This window comes from Nomascus leucogenys, chromosome 22a, assembly GCF_006542625.1.
Source record: "Nomascus leucogenys isolate Asia chromosome 22a, Asia_NLE_v1, whole genome shotgun sequence".
Taxonomy (NCBI): Eukaryota; Metazoa; Chordata; class Mammalia; order Primates; family Hylobatidae; genus Nomascus; species Nomascus leucogenys.
In genome coordinates, this window is record NC_044402.1 from 37,846,385 (window position 1) to 37,855,864 (window position 9,480).

The following is a 9,480-nucleotide window of genomic DNA, read 5'->3' on the forward strand; positions in this document are numbered from 1 at the left end:
TTAAGGATTCACATAATTCATATCTTCTCTTTCACAGCTATAATTATATCCTTTCCTTTCCAGTTCTTAGACATTTTTATATACGTGCTTCATAGTTTTTGCTAATTAAAATCATAAGCATTTTTTTCTCACTGTTTTTATTTTCAGCCATTGTTCTTAAGTTATGAAGGCATTTAATGCTATACATTTTCCTCTGATTGAGCTTTTCTGTGTCTTGTAAGTTTTCTTATAGTATGTTTTCATTTCATTGCTGTGTAAATGATTTAGAATTTTAGTTTTGGTACCCTCTTGGATAAAAGGCTATATAAAAGTCTTCATTTTTCAATGAGCAAATTCTTTAGTCATATTTTTACTTTGTGTAATTTTACTAGACTATTATCAAAAACATCCCCTGCCATGTCTCTTCTCTTTTATAATGTGTTAAGGCTTTCTTTGTGCCAAATACATTGTAGATTTTTGTATAATGTCTAAGGACACATAACACAATTATATTTTCAATTTTAAAGGATTTTAAGATGAACATAAAATAGCCTTAGTGGTTGTATTATTTAATTCTGTTTTTACTTTTTGTTAATAAGTTTCTCCTATTTAGTATAAAAGACTTCAATTAAAGTGTCCTACTAAAAAAGTATATTAATCAAATTTTTGTATTGCTGATGATTTTCACTTTATATGTTTAGATGTACTGTTTTTGGTCCTAAAAGATTTACGACTGTCATACGTTTCTTATAAATTATAGCTCTAGGGATCACATAATCTCTCTTTATCCAGTTTAGTCTTTTTTATTCTTAGATTTCACCCTGTGAAATATTCATAGTAAATCCTTGGGGGGTTTTTTGTTGTTTTGTTTGTTTGTTTTTGTTTTGCATTTCTTAGTATCTCTTAGGCCATTCCATTATTTTTCAACCGTCTGTGTAGTTCTTATAAACCATACATAACTGGATTTTGATGAGCAACACAATATTATAGTATCCATCTTATATTAGTTGAAATTAGCAGCCTCACATTTAGTACACCCAGTGATGTGCTTTATTTTATTCCTTCTACCTTACTTGATACTTACTGTTTAACATTTTGTTTTTCTTTCTTTTTTGTCTAGGTTTTTAAAATTATGACTATTCCTCTCTCACCTTTACAATATGTAAGCGTTATACATTTTCTTTTCTCTAGCATTTAACTTATTTTCAAATTCTCACATTCGAATACATAATTTTCTATTAACAATAATATACTATTTAACTATTTCTTCTCACAAAAATGCTAAATTTTCTCCCATTTTCCACTCTCATGCCAATAGAATGAGACCTTTAAAGCATTTTTTAAGCCCATTTTATCTCATATCTTAGGTTATGCTAAGATAGTTTTGTACTTTTAGTTCAACTTTATTCCCTTGTACTATGTCTTTGTATTTTAAGAATCATTTTTTGACTTAACTATATCCCATTACTTATTGTTATCCATTTACAGAGAGGGATAAAGAGTGAGAGAGAGGGAAAGAAAGAGAGAGAGACTGATTCTATATGTCTTTGTTTTTTGTATTTCATCTTTTCCAATTTTGAGGAGTCAGATTTGAGTCATGTGTTACTTATTTAGAATTTTTTTTAGTATCTTCATCATATTGTATGTGTGTGTAAGTGATATATTTTCTATTCACAAATACTTTTCTTTCACTCTAACATGTGAATATCTTGGCTGGGTCTACGACTCTTAAGTTATAATCTATTGATCCCTTTTCTTAATATAATTTTACCTTTTTGCTAACATTCAGTGTAGAATATAAGAGTCCAAGCCAGTTGAATGTTTTTTTTCTCTTAAATTAACCCATGCTTAATTTCTCTTAAATTAACTCATGTGTTCTGTCTTCTTCTTTTTTTGTCACAATTCATTTTTATTAATAGAAAATAAACACTTATTCCAGTTTCAAAGTTGTTATACTTGAAGTTGCTAATTTAAAAAATGAATTTTAAATAATCACTTAATAATCCTGCTTTGACTAAGACAATGAAATGTGGATTAAAAAAAAAGTATGCAGCATCATTTGCTCATAGGTCTTTCAGAGTTTGTTCTTAAAATTTCTGGAACTTTCCTGTCTGTATAGTACAGGAATTACTGAGCTACATTGGAAAGCCTCTCTGGGACAGGCAATGGGGAGTTAAGCAGCCATCATAAAGGAATCAGTGTACATTCAGCATGGTGACTTGGACTACACAACAATCCCTTCCCCTCTACAGTAGCTCAAGAGAGACATGCTTCTAACCACTGAGGTATGAGGAGTCTCGGACTGTTACTTGCTGTTAGAATTGGTCTTCACAGCTAATAACAGTACATCTCTGGCACAGATGCTATTGGTCCTTAATGTCCTATGATTTTAGGAAATAGTTTGGATTTAGTTCAATTTATTCAGAAATCAAACATGTTTAATTAGCTTCACTACTCTGGCAGAGTAAGGGTATGCTGGTTTAGTATCTTTATAAAATATATATATAGGCCGGGCGCTGTGGCTCACGCTTGTAATCCCAGCGCTTTGGGAGGCCGAGGCGGGCGGATCACGAGGTCAGGAGATCGAGACCACGGTGAAACCCCATCTCTCCTAAAAATACAAAAAAAAAAAAAAATTAGCCGGGCGTGGTGGTGGGCACCTGCAGTCCCAGCTACTCGGAGAGGCTGAGGCAGGAGAATGGCGTGAACCCGGGAGGCGGAGCTTGCAGTGAGCCGAGATTGCGCCACTGCACTCCAGCCAGGGCGACAGAGCAAGACTCCATCTCAAAAAATAAGTAAATAAATAAATAAAATAAAATATATATGATGTATAGGTAAATCATAGTCTTAAATCATACCTAAAATACTATATCATTTAAACCAATATCTATTTTAACAAAATGTTTATAACTAAAAACAGCTGATGAAACTAAATCCAAAGATATGACACAGAGGACTCAGCTCTGTGTTGCTTGAAGAATTTTTAAAAGGCACGTGCCCATAACGTCATTCAAGGAGAGGGAAGGAGGCCCCCTTCTTCTCCTCCTTACTATAGAATTCCTGCTGGGGGTGGGCCAGAAATTAACACTTCTAAATATTTCAGAGAAGTCCAAACTGTTAAAAAAAAAAGTCTTTTATGCAAAAGAATGTCTTTCTGCATCAGTGAATAGTAATGCTCATCAGAATTTCCTAATAGCACAAAAACAAAGCAAAGTTTATACATTTGATCAGATGTCAAAGTAATGGGAGGTGGACTGTTATGTCAACCTTAGTCAGAGCTCCTGCTAGCTTCTTCCTATACACTGTTCACCAATTTGAGTAAAGTGGACTTTGTGAGAGAATAATGTTTGATGGCCAGGACCTCTTTTGGGCGTTTCTTCCTAAGTGGAATACACAACAGATAAGGGAGTAGGGGAGGTAATACAGGGAAGCTACTCTTTCCAGCTCAGAAGGAGTTGATGAAGCCCATATATGCATTCAAGAAGCCCATGGGATCCTCTAGCTGTGGATAGTGGCTAATGTGGTCATCAAGAATCGACACTGTGGACTGCGGCAGCGTTTTCCTGTACAGCTCCAAAAACTCTGGATAGGGATTTACAGGATCCAATGGCCCATAGATAAAATGAATGGGGATAATTACAGAGGCAAGAGCTCCCACACAGCGCCTTCTGAACTTCTTCCTCTGATTGACGTACTGTAAGAGACTGCCAATGGCTAAGTTCCCGTCAGTGTTGCAGATCCCTGCCCCCATGTCCCACAGCTCACTCTCAGAGGGCCGAGTATACGGCCCAAAGACTGGCGTGAGACCTCGAGAGAATACGAAGAAGTTCATCAGTCGTGTGAGGATGGGTGACAGCACACCTCCATCTTTGAGTAGCTTTTGGAGAAGGAGTCTCAGGAAAGATCCCTCCATTTGACAGACAGAGACTCTTTATGGTAAGCCGACCAGATCGATTCCGCTTGTACCTGTGGAGAAGCTCCTGAGCAACAATATCTCCATAGTCATGAGAAAGAAGGTCGTTCCTGTGGTTCTGGAGCCCCAGATGCCGCAAAAGCGCTTCCACGATGCTGGCCTGCTCACATATGGAATAGTGATGTTGTCTCGGTTTGTCACTGAAGCCAAAGCCTAAGAAATCAAGGGCAATCACCCGATGAAACCTCAAGGTCAGACCTTCCCAAATCTTGTACTAATCGTAGCTGGATGTTGGAAAATCATGTAAAAGCACAACTATCTCTGGACTTCCAACCACACCCACGGAGTCTTGGTAGAAGATACGCAGTCTCTTGTAAGTGAAAAACTTGCCTGAAGACTTCCATGAATGAAGGGCAGGGGAGAGCTGAGGGAGTGGGATGTGCAGGTACGTAGCAAGCAGGGGCACGGCCAGCAGCCCCACCTGGACCCACCACTCCCTCATCCTGATTCAGGTAAGACCTGGGCTGTAGGTCTCCATGTTTGGGAGAACCAGTTGCACATGCCTCTGTCTTCTTCTGTCTTCTTCTAGAATAAAATTGTTCTCTAAAAACTACAAACTAATGTATTTGGGGTTTGGAGGGCAGATGAGCAAGTGTAGCTTCTTATTTAAATAGACCAAGCATGTTGGTTGTCGACAAGTGAGAAGATAGGATGTCATCCATAATAATAGGAGGAATAGCCCTTGTCCAACAATTTTGCAGTTTTCTCTGAACATTCTAGTAGCCGGAAGTACAGAGACTGAAGTAGTCAAACTGTCCCATATCTATGGATGTCCGGAATAAGTTAAGAGGTCAAGATTGGACAAAAAAAGCAAAAAGACCATGGGAAAAGTATAGTTCACAAAACTTTTAATTCTGCAGCTGCTATTCCTGCTATTCAATGTAATGAAAGGAAATATCCCACTCTATAGCAGAAACAAAGAAAACCTAACCAGAGCAAGAGAGCAAAGGCCTGTTTGGAAGAGTTGGTAGAAGCATTTGATAAGTGTCCTCAGAATTAACATAAAGGTCAAGGAGAATGAGGATAGAGAGAAAAACCTGAGAAACAATTTGAAAAATAATCAATACCTCAGACACGCAGAGGAATTTTGAACTCATGAATACCAAGCTGGGAAGCAGGTTTTTGCTGAGAGAATCCTGGAGAGAAAACAGAAGGCCAATACCCTGATGGAGTAAGGGTGGATTTTCTCTTCCATCTGACAAGTAAATATGTTTCATGTATTGTGATATGTGGCTGTCTCTGGAGCTTTGACCAGTTATGAATGTTATTTCATCATATGCATAACCTGTGAAAAAAAATCCCATATAAATGATTGGGATTACTGCACTGTGCACTTCACAGCTGCATCCAGTTTATAAATAATTGAAAAAGATTCACCTCCCAGGTGGACTCCATATAGGATACATAAAATAAAATTAAAAGTTAGATGAATGCAGTTCCATCTAGGCTCGTTATAATGTGAAGGCCATTTCATAATGAAGAATACTCAAGAATGACATCTGAAACAATAGTTTCTCAGGTTGATGAGCTCAGTAATGAATCTCTCTGTTATTTCCTTCCAAGACTGATTAAAATAGCACTTGAGTTTCTGAATATTCTGAAGTGCTTTTAAATGAAGCAAACAGCTGTCTGGTGAAAAACAAGGCAGAGCACACTAATCAGGGGTTAATGTCTTTATGGTGAAACCAAATCCCCTCAACAAACTCATGAATGAAGGTATATCTTTCATATGGAAGAATTCTGATTTTGTAAGGAAGGCTTCTCTTGAAGTAGGGGGATTGTTGCAACTTTATTAAAACTGGATCAATCTTAGGAATCTATTTACTAATTTTATTTGCATTCTCATGAATAAGGTCTGCTAGGGTCTATGTCCTACCAATTACTCAAGAATTACTTACTAAGTACCTACTGTGTGAAAGTTTTAGACCTGGTTGGTGAATAAAACTGAATCAGATCTAACTCTCACTAGAAAGACCACTCAGACAGTTAGATGATACTTAATATTCATTACTCAGAAAAACATGTTATATTATGATGTATTTCATTGTACCTGTGTAATATGTATGTAAAGAAATGTGTAAAATATTGTAAAAGTTTATTTTTGTTGTCTTTTGCTTTTTAAGTTGGAGTAAGATTAAAATATAGTATTTGAGAATGGGATATTTAACCAGATTTTTTTTAAGTAATATCTACTTATGCAAGAATAGATAGTACAGGGAGAAAATCCAGGGATCAAAGGAATGAAGAAATGAATAATAGTGGAATTATAAAACTTGAAAAGAACACAAGGGAACATCTGTTTCTAGTGATGTGTAAAATATCTTGACCCAAAATAATCTCTCTTCTCTGAACTTTTGTACTATTTTATTAACATTTATAATACATTGCCTTATTTTGTATATACTTGCATGTATCTGTGAGCCCTTGATGGGAATCATGTGTGTCTTTGTATTCCCACAGAAAGTGCTTAGTATGTAGTTGGATAGAAAAAAATGTTTGTCCAGGTCAGAATAAGTTTGTGGAAGAGAATGGTCTTAGAAATGATGGGTATGAGACATCTTCTCTCATTACTTTTTGTTCTTCTTTCACATTATAATAACAAGATTTGATTTCTGTATCTCTTCATTCTCCTTAGTTTCTTTTATGCATTTTATTACAGTACTTAAAAATGCACATCTCATTACTTTCTTCAATTTTCATGTGACATGACATCATTTCCTTCATGCCCCTCATTAGATTATTTAACATGCTCATCTCATTACACCTTCCCATCTTGCATCTCATTACAAAACCCTTAAACATGCACATCTCATTACACTGTCCTTACATATCTCATTACACAATTCCATTTTTGTATCTCATTGTCATTTCATTTCTGTATCTTATTACATTAAAACCTAGTTCCCATTATATCTCACATATTTTGAAAATTTATATACTCTCCCGTGCTTCCTTTATGCATCTAATTATCCTGCTTCTGCTTTATGTGACCAGCTCATTACACTTTTTCTTTCACCCATCTCATTTCAGCCCTGAAGGATGCCCATCTTACAGGACACTTCCTGAGTCATGGCTCATTAAACCAGCTCATGAAGTCACCTCATTACAGCGTTTTAACATATACATCTTATTACATAGAACTCTTCATGAATCTCATTACAATCCTGGATATACACATATTACTATCCTATTCTATCTTATGCATCTTGTCACAGCATCACAACTACACATCTCATTAAAATATTTATTATTTTAACATATCCCTTTATTATATGTTCCTCACACTGTTTCTTTTCACTAATATTTCAGCATTTCATTACATTTTCACATTTCTGTGTTTAAAAAGAATGACTGAATATATTTTAAAAGAGAGTTTTCTTAAATTATGTTTCATACATATTTAAACTGTTTTGTTACTATACTGATGCTTCTCAAACTGGGATGTTATTAGATATGCAGTAAAAACAAGTTCAAATAAGTCTGGGTTAGTAAAAAAGTTTGTAAGTTTACATGGTTACTAAAAATTAATCAAATAAAAAACTTGCATTCTTAGCTTAGGAATTCTCAAAGCCTTTTTACCCTATCAAGAATTATAAATATTCATGAAGGAGGCCCAGCCTGTAGTATTTCTCAAATGGATCTCCCACACATTTTATCTACAGCCTGCACGTTAACTACACCCAGAACTTGTGTCCCATGGGGCACAGATTAAGAAAGGCTTGATTGTAATATTTTATATATATAGAGAGAGACACATATATTCACATCTGTATAAAGTTCTATATTTACCACCACGTATTTTACCTGCAGCTCTGCATTGCTTCCTAGAACTAATGATACTTCCATGAGTGATTCATTGACCTCATATAGTTGTTCTCAGACTTTGGTGGGTAGCGGAGTCACCTGAAGAACTTGATAAAAATACAAAGACCTTGGCCTCACCCTATTTCAGCAAGCCTGGGCTTTTATGTGCTGAATCAGCTCTCCAAGTGATCCTGATACACATCGAAGTTTGGGAACACTGCCTTACTGAGTACTTACTGTATCATACTCTATGTAAGAATACATGAAGACAAACAGCTATATAAGAAGACATGGGCCCTGACTATGAAATCATAACACTTCAATTATAGTGGCTACTTTCTCCCTAGCCACTAGACAAAGATATGCAGGTAATTTCTCCCAGTGAGTTGAGCTTCTTATCTAAGTGCTAGCAATATATGGAAGTTGTTCACCTGATGGTTGGAAGACAAGCTTGGCATTGAACAGACCTGGATTTGAATCCCTTTCCCACCAATATCTAATGATCTTGAAGAAGGACATAATACCTCTCTGAGCATCAATTTCTTCCACTGTAAAATGGTGTGATAATACTTCCCATAATATTATTTTTAGGAATGAATAATCGTGGAAAACAGAAAAATTTTATCACAGTCTCTTGCACAGTGTGGCTCCTCAAGAAGTAGCCATTATCAATAAGTTTATTTTGACCCTTATATGTTACACTAAGACTAATGATTGTGAAGCTACTACTGTGTATCAACTGATTCCCAGTGCACAGAAATACAACATTAAATAAAGACACATAAATTGAGTGCAATGGTGTATTCCTGTAATCCCAGCTACTCTGGAGCCTGAGGTAGAAGGAATGCTTGAGCTCAGCCATTCAACACCAGTTTAGGCAACAACATAGAGAAACCTATCTAAAAATAAATAAATAAATAAATAAATAAATAAATAAATAAATAAGACACATAATCTCCCTACATGATCATAAAGAGAGATTGTACCTAAGTGCCACAAGTTTGTCCATGTTCTAGGAACCTTGTCAAATCTTGGCATATATGGTAGATTATGATCCTGTCATATGATAGAAAACCAGAAGTTACACAATCATACATGCATTAATGTGGTAGTGACCTAGAGGATAGAAAACCTTAGTGCATGTCTTCAAGTTTGAATGATCTTATACAACTAATGGTCTTGATTTCTTACCACCTGTGCAAATGATACTACTAATCCTTGTGTTGCCTACCTCAGCAAACAATTGTAGTAATCACGTGAGATCATCCAGATGCAAATATATTATACAAAAGAATTAAAAATACCTTAAAAGAGAATTCATTATTATTTCCAAGCACTTACCAGAAAAGTTAGCTCCTGTGAGAATCTCAGTTATTTACAAGTGTATTTACAGTGTGGTCTCTAGATAGCAAACCTGTTATTTTAACTATTCAAACTGATTCTTTGAGGGACTCAGACATAGGTCTAGGGATTCTGATTCACATGATCTTAGACGATGCCAAGTCAAGGGTAATTTGTAAAAGCAACCTTTCTCCACCCCCAATATGATGTGGTATAGTTGATAAGTAATCCTAGCACAGTGTTTTCCAAACTTGCCTCCACTTTGGAATCAACTGGGGAGCTTTAAAGACTACTGATGCCTGGGTCCCACCAACAGAGATTCTAAATGAATTGATTTGTGTGAGGTCTTGGAATCAGAATTTTACAAGTCCCTCAGCTAATTC

At 35.9% G+C, this 9,480-nt stretch overlaps 1 pseudogene across 1 annotated transcript; it reads right to left on the reverse strand.

Moving 5' to 3' along the window:
* Window positions 1–3,112: 3,112 nt before the first annotated feature.
* On the reverse strand, window positions 3,113–7,321 carry LOC100591609 (annotated as a pseudogene). Its single transcript, XR_001113693.2, has 2 exons — window positions 7,305–7,321; window positions 3,113–4,395 (listed from the first exon to the last, which is right to left on the reverse strand). The product of XR_001113693.2 is annotated as a mesoderm-specific transcript homolog protein pseudogene (transcript).
* Between the last annotated feature and the right edge of the window lie 2,159 nt (window positions 7,322–9,480).